Below are 26,083 nucleotides of genomic sequence, written 5' to 3'. Positions count from 1 at the left end.
TTAAAGGAGAAAGACCAAGCTAGATAACTAAAAGAGAGGACTCATGTTCAGACAGATTTAAAATAAGAAAAAGTAAGCTTTGAAAATAAGAGTTTTAAGGAGATTCAAGTAGAGATTGGGGGAAAAGTGATAACAATGAGGGAAAATGGTTTTTGGAAGTAAAAAAAAAATTTTCTAAATTTAAACATTTCAATTGTGGAAGCAAAGAATAGAATGAACACCACCAAAAATTGATTTAATGGTCTGAAAGATGAAAAAGGAGAACAATCCCACAGTACCAATCCAAAAATACAAAGAAACGGAAATTATGAGGGAAAAATTTTTAAAAAAAACCATGGATGAAGTATCTAGGAGATATGCAAATAATAGGAGTACCAAATGGAGGAAAAATAAGAAGAGAGCAATGCAACAACCAAAGAAATAATAGGAGAATTTTATAGACTTTCAGAAAATTGAATTTTCAGATAGAAAAGACTCATTAAATGCTACAGAGTAGTAATTTAAAAATATACATCTAGGAATTCCAGTTCTGGACAAGATGCAGGACATACATTTCTCCCTATTCCTCCTGAATCCCTAGACATAACATATAAAACAAAGGTAAGAAAACTCTGAATGATGGAGAAAGCAGACCAGTTAGGGACCTCAGGACTCAATGAACAACATGACCATGAATTCCCTAGATTTTCTTTTTGCCTCCTATACATCCCAGACTGGGCACTAGAGAAGCCCACAGCTAAGAAATGCCAATAGGTACAGATAAAAACAGCCTCAAGAAAAGTCTGATCTCCATTGTCAAAGGAATGTGAAAGAGCAGCCTAATAAGACAGAAGCCTTTGTGATAAAACCAACCCTATTCCAGACAAACACCCCAGAAAAAAATGACACAAAACACTCCTACTCTCCTACCCCTGGTCAGTAGAGGCTAAATGGGGAACTTAGACTTTCACTGCTGCCCATGAGGTAATGAGGCAGTGTTCCCTTTCCCCACCAGTACAGTGTCAATTGAGGCTTGCTAAAATAGAAGATGCAAATAAGATCCAGAATCCATAACATGATACCTAAAATGTCCAGCATACAGCTTTTAAAAATCACTCATCATACCAAGAACCAGAAAAATCGCACCTTGAATGAGAAAGAGACAATCAACAGATGCCAAAATGGAGAAACTACAAATTTTGGAATTATCTGACAATGCTTTTAAAGCAGCCATAATAAAAATGCTTAAACAAGCACTTATTGATTCTCCTGAAACAAATGAAACTATAGAAACTATCAGCAAAGAAATAGAAGTTATAAAAAATAACCAAAATAGATATTTCATAACTGGAAAATGCAATAAAAGGAGTGAAAAACTCATTGGACAGGCTCAATAGTAGAGTGGAGATAACAGAGGATAAAAGTCAGAGAACTTAGGACAGATTAATAGAATTTAACCAGTCTGAACAACAGAGTGAAAACAGACTGGGGGAAAAAATTGAAGAACAAAGTTAAGCTAAAATTCATATCATCAGAGTCCCAGAAGGAGAGGAGAGAAGGGGAGAGAGGGACTGAAAAAGTAGTTGAAGAAACAATCTCTGAGGATCCCCCAAATTTGGCAAAAGGCATAAGCCTAGATTGAAGAAGCTGCACAAACTCCAGAAGGGAGAAGCTCAGAGAAAACTAAAGAAATCCACAGACTTAAGTCCTAACATTTCAATAATTATAGCCATCGTAATTATACTTCTAAAAGCTAAAGACAAAACAGAGTCTTGATAGCAGAGAGAAATGACACATGACTTAGAGGGGAACACCAATTCAAATGACAACAGAATTCTCATGTGAAATCATGGAGGTCAGAAGGAAGTGGTGCGATGTTTTTCAAGTGCTGAATGAAAACTGATGTCAACTCAGAATTCTATATTCAGTAAAAATATCCTTCAGGAATGAAGGTGAAAAACTAATATAATTTGTGACCAATAGACCTACCCTAAAAGGATGACTACAGGAAATTCTTCACACAGAAAGGAAATGATAAAAGAAGGAAACTTGGAATACCAACAGTGAAGAAAGAATAACAGAAAAGGTAAAAATATTGGGTAATATAATAGATTATTACTTTTCTCTTAAGTTTTTTTTTTTTTTTTTTTTTTGCGGTACATGGGCCTCTCACTGTTGTGGCCTCTCCTGTTGCGGAGCACAGGCTCCGGACGCGCAGGCCCAGGGGCAATGGCTCATGGGCCCAGCTGCTCCGCGGCATGTGGGATCTTCCCGGACCCGGGCACGAACCCGTGTCCCCTGCGTCGGCAGGCGGACTCTCAACCACTACGCCACCAGGGAAGCCCTCCTCTTAAGTTTTTAGATTTATGTTTGGTGGGAGCAAAAATTATAATATTGTCATAAGTTCTTGGTGTATATAGAGGTCATATTTAAGACAATTATATTTAAAAGGAGAGAGAGTAAATAAAGGGACCTAAATGCATGTTTTACTTGAAGTGGTAAAATGTCAGCACCAGTAGACTGTGACAGATTGTGTTTGTATAGTTTAATACTTGACCAACAACTAAAAAACTATACAAAGAGATATACTCAAAAACACCACTGATAAATCAAAATGGAATTCTTAAACATGCCCAAGTAATCCACAGGGAGGCAGAAGAAAGAAAAGAGAAGTGGAAAGTGGGGAACAAACAGAAAATAAGTAATAAAATGTCAGACTTAAGTCTTAACATTTCAATAATTACATTAGAAGTAAGTAGTCTAAATACACCATTTAAAAGACAAAGATTGACAGAATGGATTTTGCCATGTCCTGGTAAATTTTCTGAACTCCAAGAATAAAGTATAAATGTCATAAGCTTCTAGACAATGTAAATAGCTTACTTGTGACAGAAAGAGAGCTCTCCAAAATTATTTTGTTGACCCTACTGTCCTTGTTAAGATTTATTGAGACCTAATATTTGTTGGTCACAAGCAGTTTATGTTATCTCATGTTAACATAATTCTATGAGGTATATATTATTAGTAACTTTATTTTATAGATGAGAAAACTAAGGCTAACTTTCCCAAGGTCACTTAATTAGTATGTGTGGCAGAGCTTAGATTCTAACCCAAGGAGTCTAATGAAAGAAACTAAAGAATAAGTACAAGTTAGCTCCCTGGGGAGAAGAGAGAAGATAGACCTCATAGGCAGAGAGAACAGCCTATAGGAAGGTTCTGAGGATGGGAAGGAAAACCTATTATATGCAAGGTGTTTTAAATATAATATTAGGGCTTCCCTGGTGGCTCAGTGGTTGAGAATCTGCCTGCCAATGCAGGGGACACGGGTTCGAGCCCTGGTCTGGGAAGATCCCACATGCCGCAGAGCAGCTGGGCCCGTAAGCCACAACTACTGAGCCTGCGTGTCTGGAGCCTGTGCTCTGCAACAAGAGAGGCTGCGATAGTGAGAGGCCCGTGCACTGCGATGAAGAGTGACCCCCGCTTGCCACAACTAGAGAAAGCCCTCTCACAGAAATGAAGACCCAACACAGCCATAAATAAATAAATAAATAAATTTAAATATAATATTAATAATCACAAAACTCCAATAAGCAGATATTAGGGTGTCTGTTATGCAGATGAAGAGACTCAGCAAGGTTAAGTAACTTGCTCAAAATCCAGCTAGTAGGCAATGAAGCCAAAATTTAAATCTGGGTCAGCCACCATCCCCTATTCAGTCAACAAACTGGAAAGGCTCTTGGAACATACCTCCCATGGTGATTGGCTTTGTCACCCCAATAGTTACCCTGTAGTAACCCAGCAGTTAAAACCTTAAAGAGAAAAGAGTCTGTCCTACCTTTCTGGGTGATTTTGTTCAAAGCTGCTCTGGGTCTGAGTGTCTTCATCTATAAGAGAGAGAATCGGGCTACATCAGTGTTTGTCTAACTTTGGCGGAGGGGAGACAGTGGAATCCTTCATTCAGTGCAAATCCTATTAAACGGAGCCCAATGTGGAAGACAGGTAAAGGCAGAGCAAACCTGATTGAAGGGGCAGTGCTAGCCTGGACACTCTTCAGTTAAAACACTCCTACAAACCTAACTTCTGGAAATGGTGCATGGAGAGGCTCCAGGCACAGGGGAAAGTCTTGGAGGCATTCTCTTCCATCTTTAGTGTAGGCTAGGGAGAGAGATGGATCACCTAGATTTTCCTAAAAACAAGGCTTTATTCATGTTTTGTTACTATGTACTGTGTACTGCAACATTGTGTTTCAGTCTGTTTTGAATCACAGGGATGTTCTGGGAAGGATGTGTGTTAGAGGCTTGAATTCCCAATTCTGTCCCTTGCTAGCTTTGTGACCTTGAACAACTAATGTAAACTTTCAGTTTTCTCATCATAAGGAGGAGATAATACTGACCTTGAAGAGTGTTGTGAAGACTAAATTAAATAATAAGGAAGGACAAAGTATGTAGCATATGATTAGGGGTGTTGTAGACATTCAATAAAATGCAGCTATTATGCACATTGAAACTCCGAGATCCTGATACTTTAAGTCTGCTGTGGAGCGTGGGTCTGTGTTTTTTCTTTTTTCCTTTTATATGAAAAAATTTTGATATGAAAAGAGATATACTTTTTGCAAAGGAATACTGGAGGTAACAAATTTAAGGTGGTGAATTATGAAAAACTGTACTTGTTAATGACACTGAAGATATGTGTATTTTCATAAGCTGGACCCTGAGTAATGACCGTTACACATGCTAATTAGCTTGAAACCAAACAGCAAGAACATTCACAAAATAATCCATTATTAAAAAATACATTTTTTTAAAGTAAAAGATGACTTTATGAGCCTAGAATTGACAGACAAGGATAAGCTGACTTTACAGACTTTGTCTTATGCATCATCATGTAGTTGGGGGCATGGCCTGACCTCCCAGAGCCTAGGAGATCTAGGAGTGTGTTTTACTAGAGTCTAAAGTCATGGCAGGTTTCCTATAATGGACCATGAATTCCTGCTATTTCCCATGGAGCTTAATGGGAGAACATTTCAGAGCATATGGTACTTTGTCAACTGATACTAATGTGTCCATTAGTGCGGCTCCAGAGGGAATTTCAGTTTATGCCCAGAGAATGAACACTTGGGGAACAGAAATATCTACTTATAGCCCCTGCCTTCCCCACAACTCTGTCCTCTGTTCAGCCTCCCCCTCTTCTTTCAGTCCTACCAGAAAAAGATGTTTAATAGGGGTGTGCTACTAGTGGTATCTGCAGTATCCACACTTGAACCATAATCCCTTAAGGCACACCATCTTGATGTCCTTCAGAGCCCTCATGTGGACAAATTCTCATTTGACCCTCACAGTACTCCTCTGAGCTATGTATTGTTATCCCATTTCACAAACAAGGAAAACAGAAGCTCACAACAGTTAAACTATTTGCCTGGAGGTCAGAGGTAAGTGGCAGAGCTAAAGCTTAGTCCACTGTAATAGCCCAACCCCATGCTGGATGTGCAGAGGTATCAACTTGGCCTGACTGGATCCTACGAATTGCTCACCGGAATCATATATGGCCCAAATTAAGTATATGCAAATTTATTCATTTATTCAAATAACATTGACTGGGAGCTTTTGGGTAAGGCACTGTGCTAGATAAGGGGGAGTATTGTCCTGGCAAGTGCAAGGGCTTTGGAATCATTCAGCACAAGGACATCCTGGCCCTAGTAGGTGCTCATTAAGTGCTAGTTATTATTAGTCAGAGACATTTTGGAGCATAGAGAGATGCATCAGATGTGGTCCTGACCTTCAAAAGGCTCTAAAGTTTAAATAAATTCTATGACCATCTGAAAAAATTTAAAAACTGAACCCCTTACTTGCTATATCTTACACTTTATTCCTAAATAAAAGCCAAATGAATCAAATATTTAATTGGTGAAACCATAAAAGTACTAGATGAAAATATGGGAAAGGTTGCAAGTATTAAACAGAAGATGAATAGATATTATTACATAAAAATAAAAAATCCCACATGGAGGGGAACACACTATAAACATATTCAAAAAATAAATGAAAAACTAGGGGGACTTCCCTGGTGGTCCTGTGGTTAAGAATCCATCTTGCAATGCAGGGGACACCGGTTGAATCCCTGGTTAGGGAACTAAGATCCCACATGCCGCGGGGCAACTAAGCCCACACACCTCAACTGGAGAGAAGCCTGCCTACCGCAACAAAGAGCCCTTGCGCCACTGTGAAAGATCCTGCATGCTGCAACTAAGACCCAACACAGCCAAAAATAAAAGAAAAACATTTAAAAAAGAAAAATTAGGAAAAATATTTGCAATACATGTGCCAAACAAGAGGATAATATCCTTATTATATATCAAGTTTCTAAAAATCAATAATAAAATACCAACAACCCAGTGGAAAAATAGGCAAAAGATAGGAATAGATAATTTATGGTGAAACAATTATAAATGGCTCTAACATCGATAGAAATTCTCAATCTCACTTGTGAGAGAAATTCAAATAAAGATAACATTGAGATGTCGTGTGTTACCTATCATAATATCAAAGATCAAAAATGTTCATAATACACTGTGTTGTTGAAATGTGAAGAAACAAACTCTTATACTTTATTGGTGGAAGTATAAATTGTTACAATCTCTGTGAAGAGCAATCTGGCAATATCTATGAAAATTTTTAAAATGTGCATTTTAAACAACCTAAATGTCCATCATTAAAGGACAGGTGAGTTATGATACATCCATTTAATGGAATGCCGTGTAACCATAAAAAAAAAAAAGAAAGCTCTTTCGTACTACTGACTGAGAACAGTTTTCATGATATATTGTTAAATTTTCAAAATGCAAAGCACAGAATCATGAATATAACATGGTACCATATGTATATGAAAAAGGAAGGAAATGTTTAAGAATAGATATGAAACTGATAACACTGGTTGACTCAGGGAGTAGAACTAGAAGGCTGAGGACAGAAATGAAAGTTAAACTTTTCACATATACCCTTTGAATATTATGAATTTTTTTTTTTTTTTTTTTTTTTTTTTTTGGTACGCGGCCCTCTCGCTGTTGTGGCCTCTCCCGTTACGGAGCACAGGCTCCGGACGCGCAGGCTCAGCGGCCATGGCTCACGGGCCCAGCCGCTCCGCGGCATGTGGTATCTTCCCAGACCGGGGCACGAACCACCGTCCCCTGCATCGGCAGGCGGACTCTCAACCACTGCGCCACCAGGGAAGCCCGAATCTTATGAATTTTGAACTGTGTAAAGGTGTTAAATATTTTTAAGTTTTGTTTGTTTTCCTTTTTTCTTTGTTTTTGTTTTTTTTTTGGTTGCACCGGTTCTTATTCGCAGCAGGTGGGCTCCTTAGTTGTGGTTTGCCTGCTCCTTAGTTGTGGCATGTGAACTCTTAGTTGCGGCATGCGTGTGGGATCTAGTTCCCTGACCAGGGATCAAACCCAGGCCCCCTGCACTGGGAGCTCAGAGTCTTAACCACTGCACCACCAGGGAAGTCCCAATATTTTAAAGTTTTAACGCTGAAAAAAAATCTTTTAACTCAGGAATTCAATTCTAGGAACTAATTCTATAGATGTATTTACACGTGTTCCATATGTACAAAGATATTCACTGAAGTATATTATATAATGGCCAAAGATTGGAGACATCCTAAATGTTCGCTAATAGAGGAGGGCTTAATAAATTATAGTACAGTCACACAAAGAGTTGCATGCATTCATTAAAAAGAATTTAAAAAAAACTTGGTAGCACTATGTGGGCTGATAGAGAATAATCTTAAACAGTTTTGAATGAAAAAAGACTATGTCGAATAGTCTGTATTATCTGCTTATGGTATGCTTGCATATGCATAGACTATTTATGGAAGAATATACAAGAAATTGCTAATCTTGGTTGACAGGGAGGGGGACTGAGTGGCTGAAGGACAGATATGGGAAGACAATTTTCTTTTCACTGTATATCCCTTCGTAGCTTATGAATATTTTACCATATGGCAAATAAGACTCAATCATCAAAAAATGTTTAAGTACATTATGTTCAAAAATAGGGGAGTGTCTGCGGGACTTCCCTGGTGGCACAGTGGTTAAGAATCCGCCTGCCAATGCAGGGGACACGGGTTCGAGCCCTGGTCTGGGAAGATCCCACATGCCACGGAGCAACTAAGCCCATGCGCCACAACTACTGAGCCTGCGCTCTACAGCCTGCATGCTACAACTACTGAAGCCCACGCACCACAACGAAGAGCAGCCCCCGCTTGCCGCAACTAGAGAAAGCCCACGTGCAGCAGCAAAGACCCAATACAGCCAAAAATAAATAAATAAATAAATAAAATTAAAAATTAAAAAAAAATAGGGGAGTGTCTGTATTGAGTTGAATCTTGCCTCCCTGTGGGTTCTGCTTGTTGATTCAGATTCTATCATTAGAAACATATGTAAACCAACTTTAACCCCTCTCCTACTAGACTCTCTTGAGATAGCTGGACACTCTGAGTCTTCACTTCCCCGGCCAAGCACCCTCAGAGTCCCAAACTGTTTGTCCTACGAGAGGTCCTTCCTCATCCTACTCTCCATCTTTGGACTCTCTCAAGTCCTAGGGTTTCTTGGAAAGAGCATTACCCAAAACCAAGCATGGTTCTTCATGCAATGTAGTGGGCTGCTAATTTTGTAGGTAACAAAATGGAAATTTCATTTTTTAAAAAATGCATTTGCATTTATTTGATTGTAAGTGAAGCTTAAATATGTTTTCATGCATTTATCAATATTTAATCAATAGTTATTAGTTTAAGTTTGTGGTCTTGGGTCCTATTTGAATATTGCTCAGATTTCAGGAGAGTTGGATCAAGTACCTGCTCAATATTATTGCTGTTAGAACTTAAGTTAATCAGGCAACATTTTGATTATTGTGTTTTTATATAAGCACTTCACCCAGCACTTGCTTCTCCATGGAGCAGCAGCATGAAACAAACAAAAGGTGTCTAAACAGCTGCTCATATATTTAAAAATACAGACTTCCATTGCCCTCCATTATCTTATGAGACTAATTGAGCCTAAAAGGATCCTGGTATGGAATATCAGCATTACAGAAAATGAATCCCCATGTTCAGAATAATTGTTTTATAATACATGGTTCTCGGGCTTCCCTGGTGGCGCAGTGGTTGAGAGTCCGCCTGCCGATGCAGGGGACACAGGTTCGTGCCCTGGTCCGGGAGGATCCCGCGTGCTGTGGAGCAGCTGGGCCCGTGAGCCATGGCCGCTGAGCCTGCACGTCCAGAGCCTGTGCTCTGCAGCGAGAGAGGCCACAGCAGTGAGAGGCCCGCGTACCGCAAAAAAAAAAAAACAAAAAAAAACCATGGTTCTGTAAAGGCAAGGAAGGATTCTTTCTATTTCATTGTGTGCGTGTGAGACCAAGCTAGGAGGCAAGAGGCACATGCCTGGCCCTGCGCTGGGAGTTGGAATGCCTAGAATTCCTCCATCAATCTCTGACTCTAGTCTCACTTGCCCTGGATCTTGAAACAGGTCCTGGGTATCTTGAGAACATCTCCCTCAGCCAAGGTGATGAGTTTCTTTTCCATGGGAAACAACTGTTTTGAGAAGGGAAAAGAATGGGTTATTTGGTCTCTATGACTGGTTAGAGCAGCTGTGTACTAGAACAGCTATGGATGTCACTATGCATCATTTTCTCATCCAAAGAGCACCCAGATGATCCCTGGGGTTTCTTCTAAGCTCTGATACTCTGTGAGTCAGTTATGGGAAGGTTATCTTTGTGTCCCGTGCATGGGCTGAGTCCCAATCTGGGATAAGAGATTTCACAGACTGTAAGTCTCTGGAGGAACTAGTCTGTGGATGTTTGGATATAGCTTCTCACCATTACCAGAAAAACAGATGAAAGTTTCTGTTCGTCTCATGGTGTGCCACCCTCACAGTGTACGGTGAGCACTTTTAGATTGCTTACAAACTGCCCTGCAGCTTTAAAATCTGGACCCAAATTAGCAAAGGAAGCCTGTTCAGCAAACCCAGAAAAGTATGGGGGCTCTCCATCCATGGGCCTTCAGCCTCTGCAGAGGCTGCTGCAACATTAGCACCCTCCATTCATGAGGATGTGCTCCTAGGAGGTATGTAAAGTGACAGTATTGTATCAAACCCTGCAGAGGCTGTTTCAATCTTCAGTGAACATCTGCAGATGTCCTCTGTTATGGAAAAGCATTATTTCAGTCAGAGGGGAAAAGTCAGAAATATGAGGGAAGATGATGGCTGTTTTCAACTCTTTGGAGTCCCATATGGTACAAAACAAAATTATGTTTGTTCTATGAGCCTCACAGGGCAGAGCCATAACCAATGGGATGAGGCTGGGAAGTGGGGCTGGAATCAATGGATGGAAGACTTCAGGAGTTAAGTCAGCCTTCTGTGTTCCCCAGAGCATGTTCCTTGATGGGGCACATAGAGAAGGCCACATCTTGCTTCCTGGGCCTCAAGCTCAGGCACTAATAGCAATGCTCTGAGAATGGGGGCTGTGCTAGGGTTCCTCCTCTCACAGATTGGCAAATTTTCAACCAACGAGAGCAAAATGGGGCCCCATCAACTGCAGTGTTGGTAGACACAATAGAGTATTAGCCCTAGAGGGGAGCAATTTGATAGGCATCCACCTCTACTCAAACCTGAGTCCCCAGGAATCCCTGACTCTATTTCCTTCTCTTACAAGGAAAACTGATGATGTGCAAGGTCCCCCTGAGCCCTACCGTTCTCAGTCTACAATTCTGTGTGCTTGTAGCTACACCATCCATCCCCATCCACAGACAAATTACTGTATTACCCTAATACTGATGCACTCCTGAAACACTTGAACAATACTACTCTAATAATCTATGTCCAAATTATTAAAAGAATCTCTTGCCTCAAATTTTTTGATGACAAAAACCAAATCATTATGGGAGATGGGGAGAGAAGGTGTAGAACATTGTTCTTTCCTAAAGCCAGATGGAGAGCTTTGCTCAATTGTTTACTTTTCTATTAGATTTCAACACTGAATTTTCTTCACAACATAAAAATGTGTTTTAGAAAGGGTCAGAAAGGAAATTTCATTAAGGAAAAAAATTTGCTAGTTTGTCTTTAAATTATTAAGAAGGCAGAGAGATAAAAGTTTTTTTGACTAGGAACTCTTAAACTTCCTTAGATGTTGTCTAGTCCAACTGCCTGCTTTTTCAGATGAGGTCTTAAGAGGGAATGTAGGTTAAAAACTGCTCATTGCCTAGCCAGTATCCATTCTGTACTTTCTCCTTAGTAGCAGAGTCCTGGGTATTGTGCCTAACCAAAACCTTACATTTCCTAGCCTGTACCTCAGATAAAGGTCCGCATTAGGATTTAAGAAGAAGTTGTGGGAAGAGAGTCCTAGGAAAGATCTTTAATGGCATGCTCCCTTTTGCCCTTCCCCCTTTCTCCTTCCCATTGCTTGGGATGTGGATATGATAGCTGGCACTCTAACAGCCATTGGGACCATGAGGTGACCTTGAAGTTGGAAACCTATGCTAAAGACTGTGGAACAACAAGATAAAAGAAGTCTGGATCTATAAGAAGTCGAGGTTATATATTATAATCTCTAGGGTAGTCACTAAAATGAAAGAATGTATAATTAAGAAATTCAAAGAGGGAAAAAAATGGATCAATAAAAAATAGTTGATTAATCCAAAATAAGGCAAAGAAGAATAGGAAACAGAATATAACAGGTGGGGCCAGTGGCATAAGAATAGTAAAAAGGTGGCAATAAACTCAAATAAATCACAAGCCTAAATGGCTGGAGCTATCATACCTACACACGGACGTAAGATGGGATAATCGAGCCTCAATAAGGATAATAAAAGCACTGGGTTGAAACTCACTCAATGTGTTTAAATCCATGAATTCATAATGATATACTTTAAAAACCTATTTGGTCACCTTTGGATGATGTTGGAGTAAACAAAGAGGAAGAATCAAGTACTTATCCTGCCTTTCCTCTATGAACTGCACCAGTTATATGCTGGTGAAGGTTTAACAACTAGCTCTCTAGGGATGAAAAGCCCTGATTTGCATCATTTGCCAATTTCCATGGTGTAAAGGCTACCATGGCCAATTTCGAGCTAGCAATGTGAGATAGGTGAGCACGGGGTTGGGAAGAGATGTGTACAATCTGGTCTCATGAGCTGGCTGACTCTATCTCTGAGTAACAAAATTCTAGTCAGTGAAGGAAAACATCCTTTACCAAAAATATTCCAACCTATAAGTGAAAAAGAAATGATGGAGTTAGAACATCACCATTTTGCAGCTTCCAGTGAATTAGTGGATCTTGGCATTTGGCTCCCACAGCTGCTAACATCACACTGGGAGACACAACTGAACATTACATGCCTCCTGATGAAAGAATCTTACACTGCTTAGGGTCTTGCCAGTGGGAACAAACCCAAGTCTGTAGAGCCTCTGGATCCAGCTGCCAGTTTTGCAAGAAATGCAAAGAACATTGCATACGGGAATACATTGAACTGCACCATGAGTATGCAATAGGCAAATCTAAGCTGTGGGAAACTCCATTGGTCAAATGGTCTAGGTTCTTTAACAGATAAATTGTTAGAAAGAGAAAGGAATGGAAGGGAGGCTGGTAGATTAAAAGAGATTTAAATGACATAACCAACTTCTTTTAATGGGCAAGATTAAAATATAGTGTCTAGGGATGCAGAGTTGGGTGACAAAACTATAGGAAGTGCAAGGACATGGTCATTCTAAAATCAGGAGATTGATTATTTATGGAGGAATGGCGTTCAAACTGCAGCAGGGCACAGGGAGGGCCTCTGGGTTGGCTTGCAGAGTTCTATTTCTTAGCCTAGGTCATAAGAACTCATTGAACTACATATTTGTATGTAGTTTTCTGTAGCTATGTATGGTTTTACAATAAAGAGGTTAAAACAGAAGCCAGACAAAAATAGCACATACTAATAATTTCATTTAATGAAGTTCAAAACCAGACAAAACTAATTCATGTATGTTAGAGGTCAAGAGAGTTGATACCCTTGGGCAGGGCTAGTGTCTGGCAAGAGGCATAAGCGGGGTAATGTTCTGCTTTTATATCCTGTTGCTGGACACATGGGTGAGATCATTTTGTGAAAATACAAGAGAAAATTAATCCATTGTGTGTTAATGCCACTGTTATTTTGGAATGTCTGTTATACACAGCTGAACCTAATCGAAAATCCCAGGATGAGTTAATTGCAGGGTATACTCTCTCCACCACTATCATTATGATGCACCTGCTCTGCAGGTCCTAAATGACTAAACACAGCCCCAGTTGCTAGGGTTTGCATCAGTCTCCTCTCCGGAAAGCAGAGCACCAGGTCTCCCACTGCCTCTGAGAATCACTCAGTAATTCCACGAGTATTACCGAACCTGGACTTCTAGAATTACAGAGGTGAGTGACAGAGTCACCGTCCTCATGGGCTCAGGAGTTAGTATAAAGAAATGCAAAATCCGTGACATTATTATTTTAAACTGTGTTGTTCAAAGACCCTGATATTAAGATACACTTTAGAAATTCCTTAGAGTTTAGTACTAGGAAAACAATTTGTCTCTTTTGAAAAACTGACATACTTCCCTTTATCAGTTAATGAAAGCTATCTAACTCACCATGCATTTCTTTCTGCCCGGGCTGCCAAGAAAGTTAGAGTTACATTTAGTGCTAAATGACAGCAGTTTTTCCTGCCCAGTAGCAACAACTCCCACAGCTTCACAGACCATCCTGCCTACTTCCAATCTCTGTTTTCTACTCAAAGCTCTCCCTAAATTTCTGTCCACTCAAATTTCTTCGTAAAACAGATAAAACTTTACAATCTCATTAACAACCAAACGTTTTGCCTCATCTCTTACCGCTCACACAAGCACCCTCTTTGCTTGTCATTTCATGATTTTCTCGTCATTTCTCAAATGTATCCTGCACTTGAGGCTCTAAGCACTTTCCTTTAAAAAAGTTTTTAAACAGCTTTATTGTGCTATAATTTACATACCATAAAATTCACATTGTCAATGTACCCAAGTGCTTCTGAACATGCTGTTCTTTCCTTCCTTTTCCATTTAGTCATCTCCCATTCTTCTTGAAGACCTGGGCAGTGTCACCTCCTCTGTGAAGTCACACCCAGCAAACCCAGACAGACTAAATTTCTCCCTTCTGTAGAAGTTTATATTTGCCTCTATTATGTCATTTAGCCTATGACATTATTATTGTTTGTGGACATTGATGTTGTGTCCACTAGTATGTGAGCTCCTCGAGGGCAGGCTGGGTGTCAAGGCCTTTTCCACCCACTACACTGTCTTCCAGAACAATAATCATTCCCCAGAAGTGGTCAAGTTGCCCAGAGGAAGCTGCTCACCCAGCACTGAATATCCTAGGGGCCACCACAGCCATGGGAGCTTTACCAAGAACCAATTGGATACCTTCTGCTTGAGTGCAGGATGCCTGAACTATGGTGCACACTGCACATGAATTCTAATTCCAGACACAGGGGTTATAAGAGAGTTTTAGACTTCGGAAAAGGATAGGGGTGAAAGCCTGACACAGAATGACTTCTAATGAACATCAACAGTGCCAACAATATACTATATTTCATCGGCTCTAAGGCACCATCAATCGTAAGACACATCCCAATCTCAGAGGTAAAAAGATGTGCTTTTTAGAGTCTGAAAAGTATGGTAAGTTACTTACTGCAAACCTCAAGGAAAAGCAAAGAGAAAGGCAGGGCAGGATGGAGAACTTTAAATACCCTAAACTTTGAAAAGGTTATAAAGAGCCCACCATGTCCCCATCCCTACCTTGAGAATTTCAAAATTAAAAAAAAAAAAGCCCTAAGCACCAAACTAAATATAAAGAGGTCTTAACAGTGTTCTGATCTTTTCCTATGAGGACTATGTACTTAATGCTTTTTGGAAAACTTGAGATATCAAATTTTCTAAACAAAAATAACATTGGTGGGTGCTTTGCTAGTGCCCTGGGCATGCACTTAGTATGCCTGCGATGGGCCATCTGGCACTGGAGGGAGGGAATGATGGGGCTGTGACTCATACACAGCAGCCTCACGACACTCCACAACCAAGCAGCTGCGCATTGGCCTAGAGCACCGACATCTGCCTCAACTGCCTGCATCTGCTTTGCGTGTGCTTCAATTACTTCATTTACAGAAACACAGAATAGTTAGTCCCGTGGGTCTCAAACTTGAGCACGCATCAGAATCACCTGGTGGTCTTTTTAAAAGACATAGCTGGGCCCCACCCCAGAGTTTCTGATGAAGCAGGAATTCACATTTCTAGCAAGTTCTCAGATGATGCCAAGGTTGCTGGTTCAGGGACCACACATTTAGAACTACTGACATGGTCTAAACTACTCATCTTACGCAGAATAAACTGGAGCATTAAGAAGGGAAGAGGCTTGCCGAAGATCACACATTAAACCACGGTAAAGCCAGGCCTGGACCTTACCCCCTTCTCCTTATTATGCAAACGCCATGTGACTGCCCCTCACGTAGCTACATTAGTTGCCAACCCAGAGAATTAACGGGTCTGATAAGCACTTTGTATCTACGAAATTTGTTTTATATTTAAAGTTTTAATATAATTGCTAATAATCAAATGAGACTCCTGTGTCATTAGGTTTATTAGTGAAACAAACACATCCAGTCTAAGCTATTATTTCTGTTTGCTTTTAAAACTTCATTTCTTCTTCCTTGCCCTTTCTTTTTCTCTGTCCTCCTTCTCTCTGTATACATTCTTCAGAGCACTTTGCAGTAAGATTTCCCCCAAGACTAATATGTTTACAAATTCTCTTTTGTCTAGATTCCAAGTGTCTCCTTCACATTTTCCAGTAAAACTCCATCCTGCCGCAGCCCCATCCATTATCGCGGAAGTGGAAGGAAGACAACCAGGTCTGGAAGTAATGGTGCACACAGCCTTGCAACATAAAGCACTACAAAAACCGTTCTGTGAAACCCAAATTCACAGCAACAGATAAAAAGACATATAATTGAAGGCATGTTAGTCTGAAAGTTATTTTCTTCGTTTAACAGAGATTTTTCTTAAGTGACTACTATGAGCAGAGGAGCAAGCCTCATTAGTAATTAGGATCTACCCGTATTGGGTTGTCCTTTTTGTCTGAGCTTATGCAGCTTTTAACTGCGCCATATGTCATGGTCCTATTCCTGAGCACCTAATAATATACATCCTGTTCGTTGTTTAGGCTCTCAATAAATGTTTATTTAATTGAGTTGAGCTTAAGCCTGGTTGGACTCTGCTGATAACTCTTAGGAACCTCCTATTCTTCCCATTAGTTTGAAGCCAGAATAGGCTATATATTTTCCCAACCAAAATCTGGCAACCTTGTGATAATGCCTGAGTACTTATCCTCCTCCACCCAGCATTCCAAAACTGAAGAGATTAGAAGTCACCCACTTTGGGGGAAGGCATGATGAAATAAAATGAGTTGTTTAGAATGGAAATGATATAGCTGATTCCTAACACAACACTGTGAAGCAATTATACTCCAATAAAGGTGTAAAATAAATAAATAAATAAATAAAATTTTTAAAAATGGAAATGATGACTGGAGATGAAAGGAGAGGACTCTGAATCCTAAAACTCTCGTGGACAGTGATGTGGGAAGATGCCACCGATATAAAAGTAAGAAATAAAATTTTGTCAGGAGAATTATTATTTCAGAAATTGAAGAAGGCAGAAAACAGAAAAGAAAAACTTAAAAGTTTCTCACGGATTTAATGCAGCTCTTTAGACAGGAGAAAGACCAGGGAAATCCTGAAACTCAGGGAACTGAGATGAAGGGATTGGGCTGGAATTCAGAGGACCTTGAGACAGCAGCTTCAAACTGGGGTTGAAAGCGTGGAGAGTGAAAGAACTATGCTTTTTTGGGACCATCGGAGCTGAAATAAACAACTCTGGGCAAAGGTAAGAAAAACTGGATTAGCAAAGATGGCCTGGAAGATGGAAGAACTGACAATAACAAGCCCAATTCTGTCTGAATCTCTGTTATGCTAAAGGGAATGAAGACAAACTTACAGTCACCTCTCTGCATATGATTTTACCCTCAAGATCTTCACACTCTTGGGCAAAGCAATCTCTACACCCTCAACCCATGCTTCTCAAACTTTAAAGTGCACAGAAGACCACTAGGGGCCTTGCTCAAACACAAATTTCAGGGCCTCGTCTCCCAGGGATTCTGATACAGTAGGTCTGTGGCAGGCCCGGAATCTGCATTTTTAACAAACTCCAAGGTGATGCTGATGGTGTTGATGGATGGACCGCATTTTAAGCAGCACTGCTCAGACAGCCAACTTAGTGGGGTGGAGCATTCTGGGCTTGGAGGGCCAAAGCTGTGGGCACAAGAAGTTGTCCTCTCTTTGCGGGCCTCTCACTGTTGTGGCCTCTCCCGTTGCGGAGCACAGGCTCCGGACACGCAGGCCCAGCGGCCATGGCTCACGGGCCCAGCCGCTCCGCGGCACGTGGGATCTTCCCAGACCACGGCACGAACCAGCGTCCCCTGCATTGGCAGGCGGACTCTCAACCACTGCGCCACCAGGGAAGCCCAGAAGGTGTCCTCTTTGAGGGAGACAGCCCCCTCACGCCCCTCATGCCCAGAGATGGCTGCAGGGTGAAAACCACATCATCCTAGTTATCTCCCACACACACCCCATCTTCATGCTCCACACCTGCAGTTCCTTTAGTTACTTACACGTTTTCTCCAGGTCCTTTGGCTCTGGAAGCAATGATATCAATAGGCCCTGGGGCAGGTCTGTGGCCAGGAGACCCCGTAAGCATTTAGGAGCTGCCCAGGGTTCAGGAGGGGTTTATTCGTGCTGATGCCAGAGACCAGCGATGGGGAGCACTCCCAAGAGTGCAGGAGTCTCCCGACACTTGCCGGGCCAGCAGTCACAGGCCTTCCCTTAAATGACTTCTTGGCAGGCAGTTGCCTGCCTGCATTTCATCTAACAGACTTCAGCAAAATCAGAGCTCTGAATGCAAAATCATAAGTACTGGAGATGGAACCAGCCTAATATCTCATCTAGGGTCTATCCCTGAGGGCCAGACTAAGAAAAGCAATTACAGTACAAGAACTGAGTCTTTTCACACATGGGATTTAGAGATTTCATACTGTTTTGAAGGGCTTTTCATCTTTCAGACTGTACCTCCTCCAAATCACAGTGTGTGCAGCGGTTTTAGGCTGTGAAAGGAAACTAGTAAATTCAGGGAAGGATTCCTATGTCCAGACCTGGGATCCTTGGTCAAAGCTACTAACAATACTCACTCTGAGAACATATGAAGGAACTTTCCCTTGGTGGAGTGAAGTTAAATATTTTTTAATCATTTTAATTCTGAATGGCCTTTTTTTTTTTTTTTTTTTCCTGAGCTGCGTGGCATGTGGGATCTTAGTTCTCTGACCAGGGATCAAATCCGTACCCCCTGCGTCCTAACCACTGGACCACCAGAGAACTCCCCTTAGTTTTTTCTTGACAGGTTATTAGAGGAATAGAATATGTTGAAGAAGGTAAAAAGTCCCACAGTAACAAGGTTGATTGAAAGAGATTGTGCATGAATCACGGGAGAAAAGGGATGTGTTCAGAATTCAAGTTAATTCAATGCTGTAAGTGTCAATGGAGCAGCCCCCTGGCCAGACACTGTGCTATGGAGTGGAGAGCACCAAAACTGAAAAGGAACGATCCCAGAGGATAAGAACAATCCTTCACATCTTTCAAGTGATTTATGTCAAAAATTAATTTAAAAAACACTTTTACAACCTTTATCTCACTTTATTTTCATAGTTACCTTACAGAGTAGGCGAGGCAGGAATGATCATCGTTCTACAGATAAACTGAGAGTCAACAGTTAAATTATATGCCCAGGCCCTCATCTTTCATTATTTAGATTTTATTACCAGCTTTTCTTATCAAGTGTGTAGTAACGATCATATTGAAATCAGGTTTCATAGTGAAACCCCTCTGTTTGAAATCTCTAGGATTTAAAAAGCTCCAGGACACTAAATATCACCTAACGTACAATACAGTTTAGCACTGTATGTTATTCTCCACTTGTCCCCCCTACTATCCCCCGTCATTATTTCTGCCCATGTTTCCCCCCCCCCGAGAGGTCCACACCTGTAACTGCATTACCTAGGCACCTTTTCAGTTGAGTTTGGCCAATGAAAGAAGCCAGCAGACTAAAGTGCAGCAATGGGGAGAGGTAAGGTATTTCTTTCCTGCTCCCTTGTTTCTCCTTCCTCCATGGCTGCAGCTCTCATTGGAAACTGGGAATACTATTTCCTCCCCTTGCCCTTACGGGTGTTAAATCTTCCTACTCTTGCTAATCTCTGGGTGCCTCACCACCTCTTGTTGGTTCCCTTAATCCCACCCACCCCTCTGCAAGTAGTGCCTTCATTAAAAATCTCACCTCAGTTAGATACTGTTTCTCCCGGGACCCTGAATCATACATACCTCTCTCCCACATAGCCCTAACCTGTACAGATAACTCTAATGCCCAGAGGAACACAGCGAGCCTAAAACCACCACAGTCACAAACTCATGGATTTTTCCCTTTTAATAATTAATGTTTGTTTCTCCAGTGCTTATTTGCCACAATCCTACCTTGGGTCCTTCTTTTTTCCTGGCCTGAACTTTTGCTATGGTCTCTAAAGCCTCCCACCTCCAATCAATTCTAACTAGAGCCTGCTAATGGATTAAATTTCCTGATGCACAATTCTGCTCATATCATCCCTACCATGCTTCCCAAGTGCCTATGGCATAAAGTTCAAACCTGGCACTTAGCATGTTGAACCTCTCAGTATTGTAATGGGTGTCTATCTGATCCCACACCCTATTCTAAGCAGCTTTCCCAGCAGAGGCTGTCTGGTTCATGGTGGTCACCTAATGAAAAGCATGGGATACAGCACAGAGTAGGTCTCAGCAAGTATGTGTTGGATGAATGAACGCATGAATGGATTCAATTTAACATCCGCTCAGCACCTGTGTGGTTAACCTTTAAAATATTTGAATAATCAGCTGAACAAGCTGGCTAATTTATGCTAAATGTCCTATATAAGATGCTGTATACAAACACATCTGCACATTTGCCGATTTTATATGACTATCTCTTAATATGGATATATACATTTTATCATATGCCATTTTAAAAAGGATCTCTCTTTGGAGAAAGTGGTACCACACACATAGGCATCTTTTAAAAAAAAAATCCTAAAGGTTCTAAAGCTGAACAACGTCCTAGAAGAGGTTTCTGAAGGGCAATTGAATGCATGCAGCTTTGAAATATTCTACTTCTCTCTCATTTCCTATCAGTCAGCCCCATCCTCTCCTTGCATCCAATTTTGTTTAATGAGGCTACTGCAATGTATTTATTTTGGGGTGATTGAATTTAGAAAGACATTCATCTAACACTCAATTGCTGTCACAAGCTGAATGGCTGAATCATAACAGGGGTGATGGCATTAATCCGAGGACAGCTGTTTCTTATCATTTCTAACACACAAAAAAGCTCAGGCCAGGCAGGAGGTTTTGCCTCAGTTGCAAGGTAAGACTGATAGGATCTGAAGCAGAAATGCCTCTGGACAGGTGGAAGCAGACAAGGAGAAAGAAAAAATACCTCGTGAGGGACTAAATCTTTGGTTTTCAGAACTCTGTCTGTCATGATGTATGAGTTGCTTCTGTCCCTTTGGGATGCTCAAGAAATTCCAGTCAAAAGGAGATCATTTGGTAAGGACAGCAAAAGCATCTCTGTGGGTAACTAATCTTTTAAGAAGAGCTTACAAGTCTGTTGTGAGTAGCTGCAGCTATTAAAGAATAATGATAAGGCTGGCTCACTTTTGCATGGTACGTTATAGTTCACACCACGATTTCACATTCCTCATCTCAGGCAAGTTAAGCTGGAGTATGGTATGTACTTGGGCAGCCGCCCGTGTGTGCTGAGACCAGGTTCCCAGGATGCTGAGGAGCCCCTCCCCAAAGAAATCTTGGTCAACATTTGCCTTCTGCAAATGCCCCAAATCGTGCCACCATGAAGGCATCACTTCTTTGAACTCAGCCATTTCTACTACTAAAGCAAAAATGTCCCTGGAAATAAGCATGTAGCCAACTCTTGACTCTTCTACACCTGAGTGTGAATGAATTCTCTGCACCTTCTCAGCAGAACAGCTGGCTAAGGTTTGAGCAGGAAATGAATGTAGTAAGAGAGTAAAAGGAGGTGAGGGACAGACATTGGTGACCCACTTCACTTGCTACAGCTTTTGAGGTAACAGGAAACAGGTAGGGTGGTGTTAATTTCAATACAGGACCTCAGTATAGCTAAGAGCTACAGTAATCTCCACCTACAACCATACACCTTCCAAAGGTGATAAAATGTTACAAGAATTCAATTTTTAAAAACCCCTAAGTTTGAATCATAGTGCATCCTAATATAAACTTATCCAAATATAAACTTATCCATTCATTTTTTTCATCTGTTCATTTATTCATTCTGTAGCTGGTATGTTGAATAACCAGAATTCATGGAATCTAACAAAAACACTATTTTAAATCTTCCACCGCCCTTTAAACTTATCAGGGGTGGAATGGGGACAGAGCTTCGTCTGTCACTAGATATAAACTTAAGCATGCCCCTAGACTTTGGTGGCCACTCCTAAGTAGACACAAGTCCTAGTTCACTTTAAGTCACAGTTATAAACAGCTTCAATTCAGTAAATTAAAATATCCACATCCATGTAATAGTAATAGAAACTTCTAACTTCATTCAGGGGGCTTTCAAGTGGGAAACCAGGATCTAAATCTTCTCCTCCCTTCCTGTTACACTCCCATCTTGCCAAATGAGATTTCTGACTCCTCCTGGAGAAAGAGAGGCAGAGAGGGAAGGTGGGCGTAAAGGGCTTGCTTGATTGGGACCCTGGTGAGATGGTGGTGTCATACTCTCTAGGCCTGGCAGTTGTCTCAAACTGACTTATTGTGAGTTCCTCAGAGACCTTCTCTCCTCCCCCAGCCCTGGTGTCTCTCACTTGAGAGGGTCCCTTAACCTGAGCAAAAACATTCTTCTCAGGCAGGAGTTTCTTCCCCCAGCCCTAGAAAATGCTGCAGCCCTCATCCAGCTTCTCTGCTGGGGCCTCTTCAAACTCCCTACTAAACGGGTCTAAGGGGCATCCCACACTGGCTCTCCCCTGCGGGGCCCATATCTGCTCCTTGGAGCATTCTTTGCCTGAACCAATTCTGGGGGTGTTGGCCAATCCGGAAGCAGCAGCAATCTCCTTTGCTCTGCTGCCAAAGCATCAGCCAACCCTGCTCTTTTCCTGTAAATTTATAGGGAGGGAGTCAGACCCGGTCCCCGGGGCCCATAACTGCAGGAAACACAGCTCAAGTTCTGAGTGGTCTTGTTGCAGTGAGGTGAGGGGGGCACCCACATCCCTTAACCCCTGGGGCCACAAGTGGCACTTATACTCACTGCTCCCTCCAAAGAAATCCTCTTCAAAAGCTTTCAAGAGTGGCATCTTTGGACCCTTGATGGCAGTGACAGTGCAAGAGTCATGAAACCACTTTTCTGCTAAATTTTTCTGTTGGTTCTTCTGGATGGTCTGCCCCACAACTTTGGATATCTGATAGCTATTATGTCTTGCTTCTCTGTGGGAACTTTCAGTCTAATGCTCTGTTACAATTCATTCACATATCCAGCCAGCAATTGTTGAAGGTCTACCCCAGTGTAGACTCTGTTGTTCCCTACGTCTTTCCCTCTTCATTTATTCTCTTCTTCACCTTCCTGCTATCAAGTGTTATGATGTTATATCGATTATTCTCTTTCTCCCTTCCTCCCTCCCCACAAATTTCCAGCTATCACTGTACATACACGTGTGAAAATGTTTTCACTTTCTGTACCAAAATGGTTAACAAGCAGACTGAGAAAAATTAAAATGAAAAACTGCAGTAATGAAAATACTGCATGTCAGATTATCTTACAAGCATAATAATGTTTTTAACGCAAAGCCTAGAATGTTGTCTATTTGGATTGGAGTTCTTCAAAGTTCAAGTTGCAAAGTTCTTGCAAAGCTCTTGTAAACACCCACTCTTTAAAATGTTACAGAAAGAAGGTGTTTTATCATGTGTTCCTAGTAGGGGCTGGAGTAGTAGGAAACAAGATGAGGATAAACTGGGGTCAGGAAGGAATTTAATTATTGCTAAAGACACAACGTAACTGTGCCATACTTCCTGTAGCATATAAATACAGGCACAGGAATGGGATAAAATAAAAACCGGGGGTGAAAGGAATACCAAGGGTTCTAAAACGACCCCACCAGACAACTAGAACATCTAACAGGATTTCTGAAATATAGAACAGCTGTCTACTTCATTAAGCCCTTGAATCCTTACCCCAAATAGCTTTTTAAAATAATCATGATGATCAATAGCTAACATTTACATCGGGCTTTCTCTATTGCAGGTGCTGGACTAAGGTATTTATGGTACGTGTTATTTAATTCTCCCAACAGTCCCAAAAGAAGATAGTATTTATTCCTATTTTATAGATGAGGAAAATAAATAAGCTTCAGTGATTAAGGTACTTTTTTTTTTTTAATAACAGTGAACATTCTTTTCTTTTTTAAATTTATTTTTGTTTTATTTTTTTTTGGCCGCGTGGCATGTGGGATCTTAGTTCCCCGACTCGAACCCACGCCCCCTGCATTGAAGTGCAGAGTCTTAACCAATGGACTGCCAGGGAAGTCCAAAGCACTTGTCTTAAGCTGTGTGCCTTGTAAGTGGTGAAACTGCTAGTCATGCCCGGCTCCCAGCAATGCCAGAGCCACTGTTCCTTCCACTATGCTGTGGCCCTCTGACTGGAGGCAGATAAAAGTGAATGTTCCACTCCTAATTTTGCCTATTTGTGTAAAAGCGAAGGGAAAGGAATTTCAGCATCAACTGGAAGCAGTTGATTTTTTTTTTTAAGAGCTACCTTAACTTTAATGGCCATTTGACTGGTCTTTGTGTTAGTGAAAGCTCCAGCAATCACAACGACCCTCTGTTACAGAGCAGGCATGGACTGCAGCTGCCAACAGCCTCCTAATTATCTTCTATTGAGGAAAGTACCAGAGTGCCAATGCCAGGATGTGGGGAGAAGAGGGGGACAAAAGGATCTTGGAATACAGGTTGGTTTTTTTTTTTTTCTTATTTACTCAGTGCCAATTAGCACCTACAAAAAGCAGTATGTGAGAAGTGAGCACCTTCATTATAGTATCAATCTAATCCACCAAGACAGTTTGGCAGGGTCCCCATATATGACTGTATCCCTTTGGATTCAATTTCTTGGTAGCCTTCATCCTCCCCCATCTCTACATGAATAAACCCTCCCTTCCCTGTCTCCCACCCTCTTTTTCCTCCCCCTACAAATATTTATTGAGCACCTACTATGTGCCAAGCTCTGGGCTTGGTACAAAAATATAACAGGGATTAAGTCTTGGTCCCTGCCCTCAAGGATCTTCTAGTCTAGGAAATATATCAGACATATAAGCAAACAATTACAATACTGGGTTGTGAATACCACCATGGGGGCTGGGGGTGGGAGGTGCAGGAAGGACACAAGTCACAGAGGAGGAGAGATCAGGGAAGGTTTACATGAAAAAATGAAAACTTTCCCAGTCTTTCCTGCTTGGAATATATTCATCCCCACTCCAACGCGAATTTTATTCCACTTTGGAGCTCTGTCATAGAACCTTGTGGCATTTTGGCTTACGTTAGTCACTTTGGGCTGGGTTTATCTCCCCCATTCCATTCAGTATAATTCACTCTGCATGAGGATCATGCTAGCTATGCTGTGGGAGAGGAAAATGACAAAGTCAATCCCAGGACCAGTTCCTCGGGAGGCTGGCTGGAGGAAAACTCAGACGTGAGAGAAGGATAAACCAAGTGCAATGCAGGATAACATGGGATTGATGACATCGCAATAGAGGAAGCCAGCATCATGGGATGCTTTAGGGAAGAAGTGGCACTGGAGACGAGTTTTGAAAGGTGGGCAAGATCTCTCTAGTCAGAGATGGGAAGGGAAGCCATGCTGTGCCTTGTAACAGATTCAGGGAAACAGGAAGACGAAGAGAAAACAAAGACAGTGTGTTTCAGGAAACTGTAGTAGACCAATAAGGCTGGCATGGAGGAGAGCAGTAAGTTAGAGGAAAACCTGGAAGGGTTAATCTGGGCCAGTCTGTAGGGTCTTTAATATCGGTAAGATATTTGTACGTAATGTGTAGGCAGTGGGAAGCCATTTTGAGTGAAGTGTTATACGACCAAAGTTTGTTTGTATGGATTGTGGCTGAGGAAACACAGGAGATGGGGAGACCAGTTAAGAGATGATTACAATAGTGCATGTGAGAGGAACTGTAGGTGCCGATAAGAAGTGGGAATAGAGATGGAGAACTGACACCCTGAGTGTCACGTATTTGTGTCCCCATAATGTCCAGCACTGTTTCCTGCCCTAATTGTTTCACAAATATTTCTGAAATTGAACTGTATTAAAGATTCCATTTGAAAGTATGAAGTTATATCTTGCAGGTGGTTGTCCTTTTTGTTTTAATCCTGTCACCTAAGTTATCCAGTTTCAAGTCATAGAAGGTTCCGGCCCAAGGCTGTCATTATCCGGCATGTACTGGCACCTCAGGGAAGTGGCACCTCGTTCACAGTCCTTAATTAGCTTATGCACCATTTTAATTGGTCTGTAGCTGTCTGTGTGGACAGACCTAGTTTCCTTTCTGGACTCAACTGGGGCTGCCCCACCCTTTCCTGCCAGCTCAGGCATCTGGAATGTCACTGGCTGAGAAGACTCGGGAGTCTGCTGAGCTACAAAGCATGCAAGGAATGGGCTCTCTGGGGAGCACTAATGACCTGTGGGCTGCTGGCACCACGTCAGGGCAGATCTCCAGTAAACTCACCAGTCCCTTTAGACAGGCATTTCTAGGAAAGGAGGGAGGAGGGTACAGCAGAGGCAAACTGTAGGGACTATCCATGGTATGACCCTAGAATTCTAGATGAAGTCTGATATTTACGTCAGTAGGGA

General features: G+C 41.5%; 1 protein-coding gene across 1 annotated transcript in view; it reads right to left on the bottom strand.

The window, feature by feature from the left end:
- The window catches only part of FRMPD1 (FERM and PDZ domain containing 1), a 131,001-nt gene that overhangs the window by 92,050 nt on the left and 12,868 nt on the right, over positions 1–26,083 (bottom strand). The window contains exon 3 of the mRNA XM_012533648.3: positions 3,815–3,863. The gene's annotated coding sequence lies outside the window, so the exon portion shown is untranslated. The remainder of the gene's footprint in view (positions 1–3,814; positions 3,864–26,083) is intronic.

The sequence above is a fragment of the Orcinus orca genome, chromosome 6, assembly GCF_937001465.1.
Source record: "Orcinus orca chromosome 6, mOrcOrc1.1, whole genome shotgun sequence".
NCBI lineage: Eukaryota > Metazoa > Chordata > Mammalia > Artiodactyla > Delphinidae > Orcinus > Orcinus orca.
The sequence above is the reverse complement of the archived record's forward strand: the minus strand, read 5'-3'. Positions and strand labels throughout refer to the sequence as shown.